This window comes from Ictalurus punctatus, chromosome 28 (assembly GCF_001660625.3).
Source record: "Ictalurus punctatus breed USDA103 chromosome 28, Coco_2.0, whole genome shotgun sequence".
NCBI classification, from domain to species: Eukaryota; Metazoa; Chordata; class Actinopteri; order Siluriformes; family Ictaluridae; genus Ictalurus; species Ictalurus punctatus.
The window spans coordinates 7,449,801-7,458,559 of NC_030443.2; positions in this window are offsets into that span (position 1 = coordinate 7,449,801).

Below are 8,759 nucleotides of genomic sequence, written 5' to 3' on the forward strand. Positions count from 1 at the left end.
CAGCCCACAACGTCATCTCTCCTGTCCACCAGCACCTCATCTCAACCTGGGCCCATCTTCTAGAAATGCAATTCACTGGCTTATTTATCCACACTCGATGAACCACCTGCGATTTACAACGCAAAGCCAAGACGTCTACGTCTTGTTCTTTAGGATGGTTTGTTTGGGCTCCAAAAACAGTCAAATTGGTAAGTAAATGGATTTTATTTCATAATTTGGGTGTTTATTTGTGTTAGAAATTTGCTATAAATATATCGTGTTAGTTTGTGTAATTTTAAAAGTTAGTTTTGGAATCTTCAGTGGATGCTGATGGTGGCGGTGTTGTTGTTGTTGATGTTGTTATTGTTGTTGTTGTTGTTTTTTATTCAAAAAGGATAATGTGCTGGCTCTGCGTATTCATGTTTACCTGTATGTTGTGGTATGCAGCGTGCATAATTTATTATGCATGAACTTCAGATTACTACAATACTAGTAATCTACAATAAATTACTACAATAATATTTTCTCTCTCTCTCTCTCTCTCTCTCTCTCTCTCTCTCTCTCTCTCTCTCTCTCTCTCTCTCTCACAGCAACATGTCTGACAGGAGCCAGATGTTAGGCTGCTGCTGCCACGGATTTTGTGCAGATTTTCCCCAACACACATCAATTATTTATCTTTGTTTATTGTTCTGTTATTTTTTTCTTCATTGTTATATTTTATTAATGAATGGATTTTTTTTGTATCCATGAAACTGTTGGCTAACAAATCACATTTAACTCATCTTAATTGTCAAATAATTTTTATCCCAAATTGTAAATTATGTAATTTGAGAGTAGGCTTTGAGGTCCACCCTATTTCACCTAGGTCCACTCACTTTAAAATGTGTGTCCTAAATACTGATGCACACACATACACAAACATATTTATACCTAGGCCGATTTAGAGTAGCCAATTTACCTACCTGTCTGTTTTCAAGAAGTAGGAGGAAAATGGACAACCTAGTGAAAACCCATTCGAATATGGTGAATAACTGTCAGAATAATGGGGAAGCAGGGAATAACTTGCCAGAGCCAGAACTCCCTGCAGTTCTTCCCTGGTTTCCCACTGAAACTAACAGGATTGAGCCTGGTTAGTACATGGATGGGAGACTTCCTGGGGAAAGCTAAGGTTGCTGTTGGAAGTGGTATTAGTGAGGACAGCAGGAGGTGCTCACCGTTTGGTCTTTGATTGGGATGCTATACCAGTGATCCCCAACCACCAGGTTGCAACCCAGTACCAGGCCGTGGAAGAGTTGCTACCCAGTCACAAGAATGAAAAAATGTCTAGGCTATATGCAATGACACTTTATTGTGCATTTCCCCTTTAAAAGCCACTATCCACTAACACTTTCAGGTTCAGCTAATATTAACATAAGTGTGAAACAAACATCGCTCAAACGTTTTTAGTGGAGGAGGTAAGAAAAGACCAAACGATGGCGACAACACAGAGACAGCTGCTGATGAGAAAAAAGGGATAAAAGAAAGCCACCTTTAACTGAAAATATGATGATTTGTATCTACAATATGGTTTTGTCTCTGCTGGCAATTCACATGCTCCAAATCCCATGTGTATAATATGTGGAGATAAATTGGCTAATGAGTCGATGATGCCCTCAAAATTGCTTCGGCATCTTGGATTTGGACATTTTCACTTAGGGGTGTACTCACTTTTGTTGCAAGCGGTTTAGACATTAATGGCTGTGTGTTGAGTTATTTTGAGGGGACAGCAAATTTACACTGTTACACAAGCTGTACACTCACTACTTTACATTGTAGCAAAGTGTCACTTCTTCAGTGTTGTCACATTAAAAGAGATAATCAAATATTTACAAAAATGTGAGGGGTGTACTCACTTTTGTGAGATACTAATATTAAAAATAAACATATATATATATATATATATATATATATATATATATATATATATATATATATATATATATATATATATATATATACACACACACAATTTTCTAGAGGTCTACCTAAGGTGGTGCATGGAAGTTTGTGAACCCTTTAAAATTTTCTAAATCTCTCCATAAATATGACCTAATCAGATTTTCACACGTCCTAAAAGTAGACAAAGAGAACCCAATTAACTAAATGAGACAAAAATATCATACTTTGTCATTAATTTACTGAGGTAAATGATCAGTCCTGCACATCAGCTTGGAGGAATTTTAGCCCATTCTTCAGTACAGAACAGCTTTAACTCTGGGATATTGGTGGGCTTTATCACATGAACTGCTCGCTTCATGTCCTTCCACAACATTTCTATTGGATTAAGGTCAGGACTTGGACTTGGCCATTACAAAAGATTAAGTTTATTATTCTTTAACCATTCTTTGGTAGAACGACTTGTGTGCTTAGAGGCGTTGTCTTGCTACATGACTCACTTTCTCTTGAGATTCAGTTCATGAACAGATGTCCTGACATTTTCCTTTAGAATTTGCTGGTATTATTCAGAATTCATTGCTCCATCAATGATGGAAAGCTGTTCATCCCCAGATGCAGCAAAACAGGCCCAAACCATGATACTACCACAAGCATGTTTCACAGATGAGATAAGGTTCTTATGCTGGAATGCAGTATTTTTCTTTCTCCAAACATAATGCTTCTCATTTAAACAAAAAAGTTATATTTTGGTCTCATTCATACACAAAACATTTTTTCCCAATAACCTTCAGTCTTGTTTTTAGCAAACTGCAGAATGGCAGCAATGTTTTTTTTGAGAGCAGTGGCTTTCTCCTTGCAATCCTGCCATGTACACCATTGTTGTTCGCTGTTCTCCTGATGGTGAACTCATGAACATTAACATTAGTCAATGTGAGAGAGGCGTTTTGTTGCTTAGAAGTTACCCTGGGCTCCTTTGTGACCTGGCAGACTATCACACGTCTTGCTCTTGGAGTGATATTTGTTGCCCGACCACTCCTGGGAGGGTAACAATGGTTTTGTACTTGATCTATTTGTACACAATCTGTCTGACTGTGGATTGGTTCACAAACTTTAAAGCACCACTGTAATTTAGTTGGTAATTAGATCAGCCAGCTAATTAATGACTTTTCAGTTCATGGGTAACAAAACGTAATCTAGTCTAGTTGAAACAGATAATTAGCCAGTTAGTTACTATACTTGCTTAGCTAACCGCAACATTTTTGTTAGTAGACTCCAGTACCCAGACAATCTCCTGGAATTACAAAAGTGTTTTAGAAGTAGCTGCAGTCAAAATATTCCACTGTTAGCCTTTTTCAATGAATTTCTTTCCATGTTAATTATCTGTTATTTTTGTCATCTATTTTAGGTTCTTCATGCAACATGGAATTTTCTTATGTGACACTGTGATTATGTTGTGGCTTATTACAACATGTTATTGTTGTATTTTATTGTTATTGTGTTATTTACACATTCATATTATTGTGAACTTACAAAGACAGATTTTATTATCTATTTTTATATCAAATTGTTGTTGATGTTGCAGTTTGGTAATTTTCTCTATGCAAACAGCATTCTAAAAATTGTCACATGATTATTGTTGTATAAATTATTTAGTTATTTTAGTTCAAATTTAATCATTATTTAGTTTCATTTAATATTATATATATTATATTTTACAGCTGTATATATCTTATCTATGGTAATGGGATGGTTCTGAGGTCAATTGTATTAATTTACAGGTGTATTTATTTTATTATTATTTTTTAAGTGAAAATTCAATAAAAATGAATAGTTCTTGATGTTGCCCACAAGATGGCGCCTGTATTCCAGGTAACAGCTTAATGATTGCAAACGCATACAGCGGTTGCGTTTGCACTTCCCTTTAACTTATCCACATAGTTTGCAAGTGTTTTCCAAAAGCCTTCGTTACCAGAGATTTAACGAATGAGTTGTTCTTTTTTGACTTTGCACCAACCGAGTGTGGCGAAAATCCGCATGAGTGGGCAGGCGAACAATCGGTTCACAGTCCTGTGAATAAGTGACTGAATCAGAATAACTAGGTGCCGATAGAGAGTGTTTAATACATAGCGAACAGCAGACGTCAGATTGATCAACAATTCATAACAGAAACTATGTTTATTTGGAAGAGACAGATCAACTTATAGGCCATCATATTGCAAATGGTAGTACACATCCTTACATATGTTGTATGCCCATTTATTGAACACCATGGAACAAATCAAGTAATCAAGGACTAAAGAGCTGGCACACTACTCCTTGCCTTCACTGAGACAGTCTACTGGGTTTATATTTGATCGCATAGCTTTAGAACAGCAGCTCCACATGATTGTCCCTGTCTTTACTGCTGGTGCATAAACATTCCCAAATTTATTTCTTTGAGCAATCAACGTGTGACCTTAATGATAAGGTTATAATGTGGCCAACTGGACTCCAGACTGGCCTAATCATAATATTTGTTAAGTACTTTTGTTATTTGGAGTGAAATGATTGCAGAACAATCAAAAAGAGTTTAAAACAATTCCATCCATCCCTTTTCTGTACCGCCTATCCTACACTGGGTCGTGGGGAGCCTGGAGCCTATCCCAGGATTCTCTGGGCACAAGGTGTGGGACACCCCTTGAAGAAATTCCGTGATGATTAAAAATCCAGTTACAAATTAGCAGTTCAATGCAGCACACCAAATTTAAGCTCAGTTGGACTTTTGGCTCCTGAGAAACAGCTATGAAACTGTAACTCCCCCAAACACCCCTAAACAATGACCACACCCCAATCTTTGCAGACATCCTCAAATCCTTGCACTGAACATATCTTTCAAGTTTGGGTAAAATCCATATCACCAATCATGAATTATAGCTGAGTATCCCAGCTCCACCTCCTTAGAATTTATTGATGTATGGCAGTCATATTTACAAATGTCAACATGCTTTTGATAATTACTGATCTGCTGAGACTGACACTCTGTGACATCACAGTTGTGAAGATAAAATCTTAGTTTAGAGTGTAAGCAAACACATTAAGGTAAAAAAAGAATGTCACATAGGTTTTCACTAAATGAACACTATGTTATATTTTTGTTTTTGTTTTTAACCATAAATTAGTATACTAAACTTTTACGTGACTACCTTTAACGTGCACAGTGCCCCTCTCTCCTGGTCAGCAAAGTTCTGTTCTTACATTTTTATCCCTACATCTTCCAGGCCTTATAGACAAATGTGTCAGTTTTTTTTTCCATCTCTGGTGTTCTCCTGATTTGTTCTCCTGATTTTTCTCGATGACTAAATATTAAATTCCATACAGCGTATTCCACCATACTGTACTGAAGTGAAATGTTCCTTAGACTGTGGGTGAGCAACTGGTAGCAATTACATGGAGAGGAAATCCACAATAACTCAGTAGTCAACCACTTCTAAGTCCTCATTCATAACTCACTGTCATTGCAGTTGGCCAACATAAAATGGAATACTCCCTGGCAACTTGGCCACAATATCTATAAAAACTCTTTGGTGGTCACACCTGCTTATTGCAGATAATTCTTATGGAATCTGTAGATGGGGTTTTAGAGGTGTATGTGTGTACAGAGATTAAGCATATTTACAGTGGCATAAAAACTATTTTTGTTTTATGTAATCTATTACTTGTTCCTATTGAAAATTGTATGTTTATGTATGTATGTATGTATGTATGTATGTATGTATGTATCAGTATGAATGACACATCATTACTGTAGGCTGTATCACTGAATTAACCACTGGCATAATTTAATCCTGGGAGTATTGCAAGAGGTGAGCTAACTCAATAAGCCAGGTTTATTTCTACAAGCCCGGATAATTTCCGTCAATTTCAGTTCCACAAACGAAGCTAAACATAAGCCCTGATATGTTACGAAGGCAAAATATGCTTTTGGGATTACCTGCTCTGTGTCAGGTTCTGTCACGATTCCCCCTTGAAGCAGCGTGCTCTAAGCGCGAATGCGCGAGCACCTGCTTTTCCATGGTTGACTGTAATGACATCTGGACACGTATGTTTTGTTTATGTTTCTGTCTCCTCCCTGTTCTGTCATTGGCTGGGATTTCACGTGGGTCTGAATTGCTCTCAGCTGCTAGCAGTTTAGACGCTGATTATGTCCGCATATATACCGCGCGCCTCCCAGCACACAACGCGGAAGATTAAATGTTTAGAGTTAGTTTAGCTCGTATCATAGTCCTAGTCATAGTCCTAGTCATAGTCCTAGTCATAGTCCTAGTCCATGTTTAGAGTTAGTTCGCACTGGATTATCCGCTTCCAGTCCCTCGTCATAGTTTGTTTCTTGTTCCCGTGTATGCCTGTTTGCCAATCGCCTGACCTCTTGCATGTTTGTGGATTACGTTTTGGATCACGTTTTGGATTTGTCTGCCTGTCTGTCTTTCTAATAAACAACTGTTCATCCGGCACTTGCATCCGTCCTATCTCTGCTCCGTCACGATTCGTGATAGAATCTTCCGCCAAAACATGGATGCAGCAGGAGAACGGAGGAGACGCAGAACCCGGAAGTCGACGCCAACCATCCCTGCTATGGACTCCGTCCACTTCCCACAATGGACATTTATAGAGCTTCCTGATCCATTTGACGGATTTTTCGGTGCCCCTGAATATTTTCTGGTAGACTGTCAATACTATTTTGCCAGCCTGTTAGACCCTAAGCCAGAGGAGAAGCAATGGCTCCGATTCATGTGGTCCCGGTTCTTTGGACCGGCCCGTCAATGGGTGCAGCTCAAACTGGATAAGCACTGTAGGAACCTGGACAGTGTAGAACAGTTTGTGGGGGAATTCATGGTGCGATTCAGGAGTCCAGAGGCGAAGGACGAGCTAGAACAACTTCTCAGGGGGGTAAGTCTGGCAGGCGAACCTGCCCTGCCGTTTACCTACTACTACAGGCAACTTCATGCAGAGCTCAACTCTGAAACCCAAGTCCAGTCTCAAGTCCCTGAGGTCCAAGTCCAGTCTCAAGTCCCTGAGGTCCAAGTCCAGTCTCAAGTCCCTGAGGTCCAAGTCCAGTCTCAAGTCCCTGAGGTCCAAGCCCAAGTCAGGCCTCCAGTCCCTGAGATCCAGGTCAGGCCTCCAGTCCCTGAGATCCAGGTCAGGCCTCCAGTCCCTGAGATCCAGGTCAGGCCTCCAGTCCCTGAGATCCAGGTCAAGCCTCCAGTCCCTGAGATCCAGGTCAAGCCTCCAGTCCCTGAGATCCAGGTCAAGCCTCCAGTCCCTGAGATCCAGGTCAAGCCTCCAGTCAGTGAAGCCCAAGTCAAGCCTCCAGGCTCTGACGTCCCAGCCAAGCCTCCAGGCTCTGACGTCCCAGCCAAGCCTCCAGGCTCTGACGTCCCAGCCAAGCCTCCAGGCTCTGACATCCAAGCCAAGCCTCCAGGCTCTGAAGTCCAAGTCAAGCCTCCAGTGTCTGAAATCCAAGTCCAAGTCAAGCCTCACGTCCCTGAGGTCCAAGTCAAGCCTCATGTCCCTGAGGTCCAAGTCAAGCCTCACGTCCCTGAGGTCCAAGTCAAGTCTCACGTCCCTGAGGTCCAAGTCAAGTCTCACGTCCCTGAGCTCACGTTCAAGCCTGCTGATCCAGTTGACCAAGCTCTGCTAATATCTCAGCCTAATGACCAAATGCTGCTCACGCCCAAGTCTACCGACCCGGTCGCCCAAGTTCAGCCCACGCCCAAGACTACTGACACGCACAGCCAAGCTCCGCCCGTGCCACAGTCTGCTGACACGGCCAGCCAAGCTCCGCCCACGCCACAGTCTGCTGACACGGCCAGCCAAGCTCCGCCCGCGCCACAGTCTGCTGACACGCCCCGCCAAGCTCCGCCCGCGCCACAGTCTGCTGACACGCCCCGCCAAGCTCCGCCCGCGCCACAGTCTTCTGACACGCCCCGCCAAGCTCCGCCCGCGCCACAGTCTGCTGACACGCCCCGCCAAGCTCCACCCGCACCACAGTCTGCTGACACGCCCCGCCAAGCTCCGCTCGCGCCACAGTCTGCTGACATGCCCCGCCAAGTTCTGCTCATGCCACAGTCTGCTGACACGGCCACCCAAGTTCTGCTCACGCCACAGTCTGCTGACATGGCCACCCAAGCTCCGCCCATGCCCAAGGATCACCTGGCGACCTCAGAGCCTCAGCCCCCTTGTACAGCTGTGGACGTCGCTCAGCCTCCCTGTTCAGCTGTGGACGTCGCTCAGCCTCCCTGTTCAGCTGTGGACGTCGCTCAGCCTCCCTGTTCAGCTGTGGACGTCGCTCAGCCTCCCTGTTCAGCTGAGGTCGTCGCTCAGCCTTCCTGCTCCATGGCAAACATCGTTCCCCCTTCTGCTTCGAGGAGACCCACGCTCCTCTCCCTGGCCGCACGGAGACCCACGCTCCTCTCCCTTTCCGCACGGAGACCCACGCTCCTCTCCCTGGCCGCACGGAGACCCACGCTCCTCTCCCTGGCCGCACGGAGACCCATGCTCCTCTCCTTGGCCTTACTGGGGACGTCGCTCTGCCTTCATGCTCCGCCGAGGACGTCGCTCTGCCTTCCAGTTCAGCTGGGGTCGTCGCGCCGCTTTCATGCTCCGCCGAGGACTTCGCTCAGCCTGCCTGCCCGGCTGTGGATGTCGCTCTGCCTTCATGCTCTGCCGAGGACTTCGCTCAGTCTGCCTGCCCTGCTGTGGTCGTCGCTCTGCCTTCATGCTCCGCCGGGGACTTTGCTCAGCCTGCTTGCCCGGCTGTGGATGTCGCTCTGCTTCCCTGCTACGCCGAGGACGTCGCTCCACTTCCC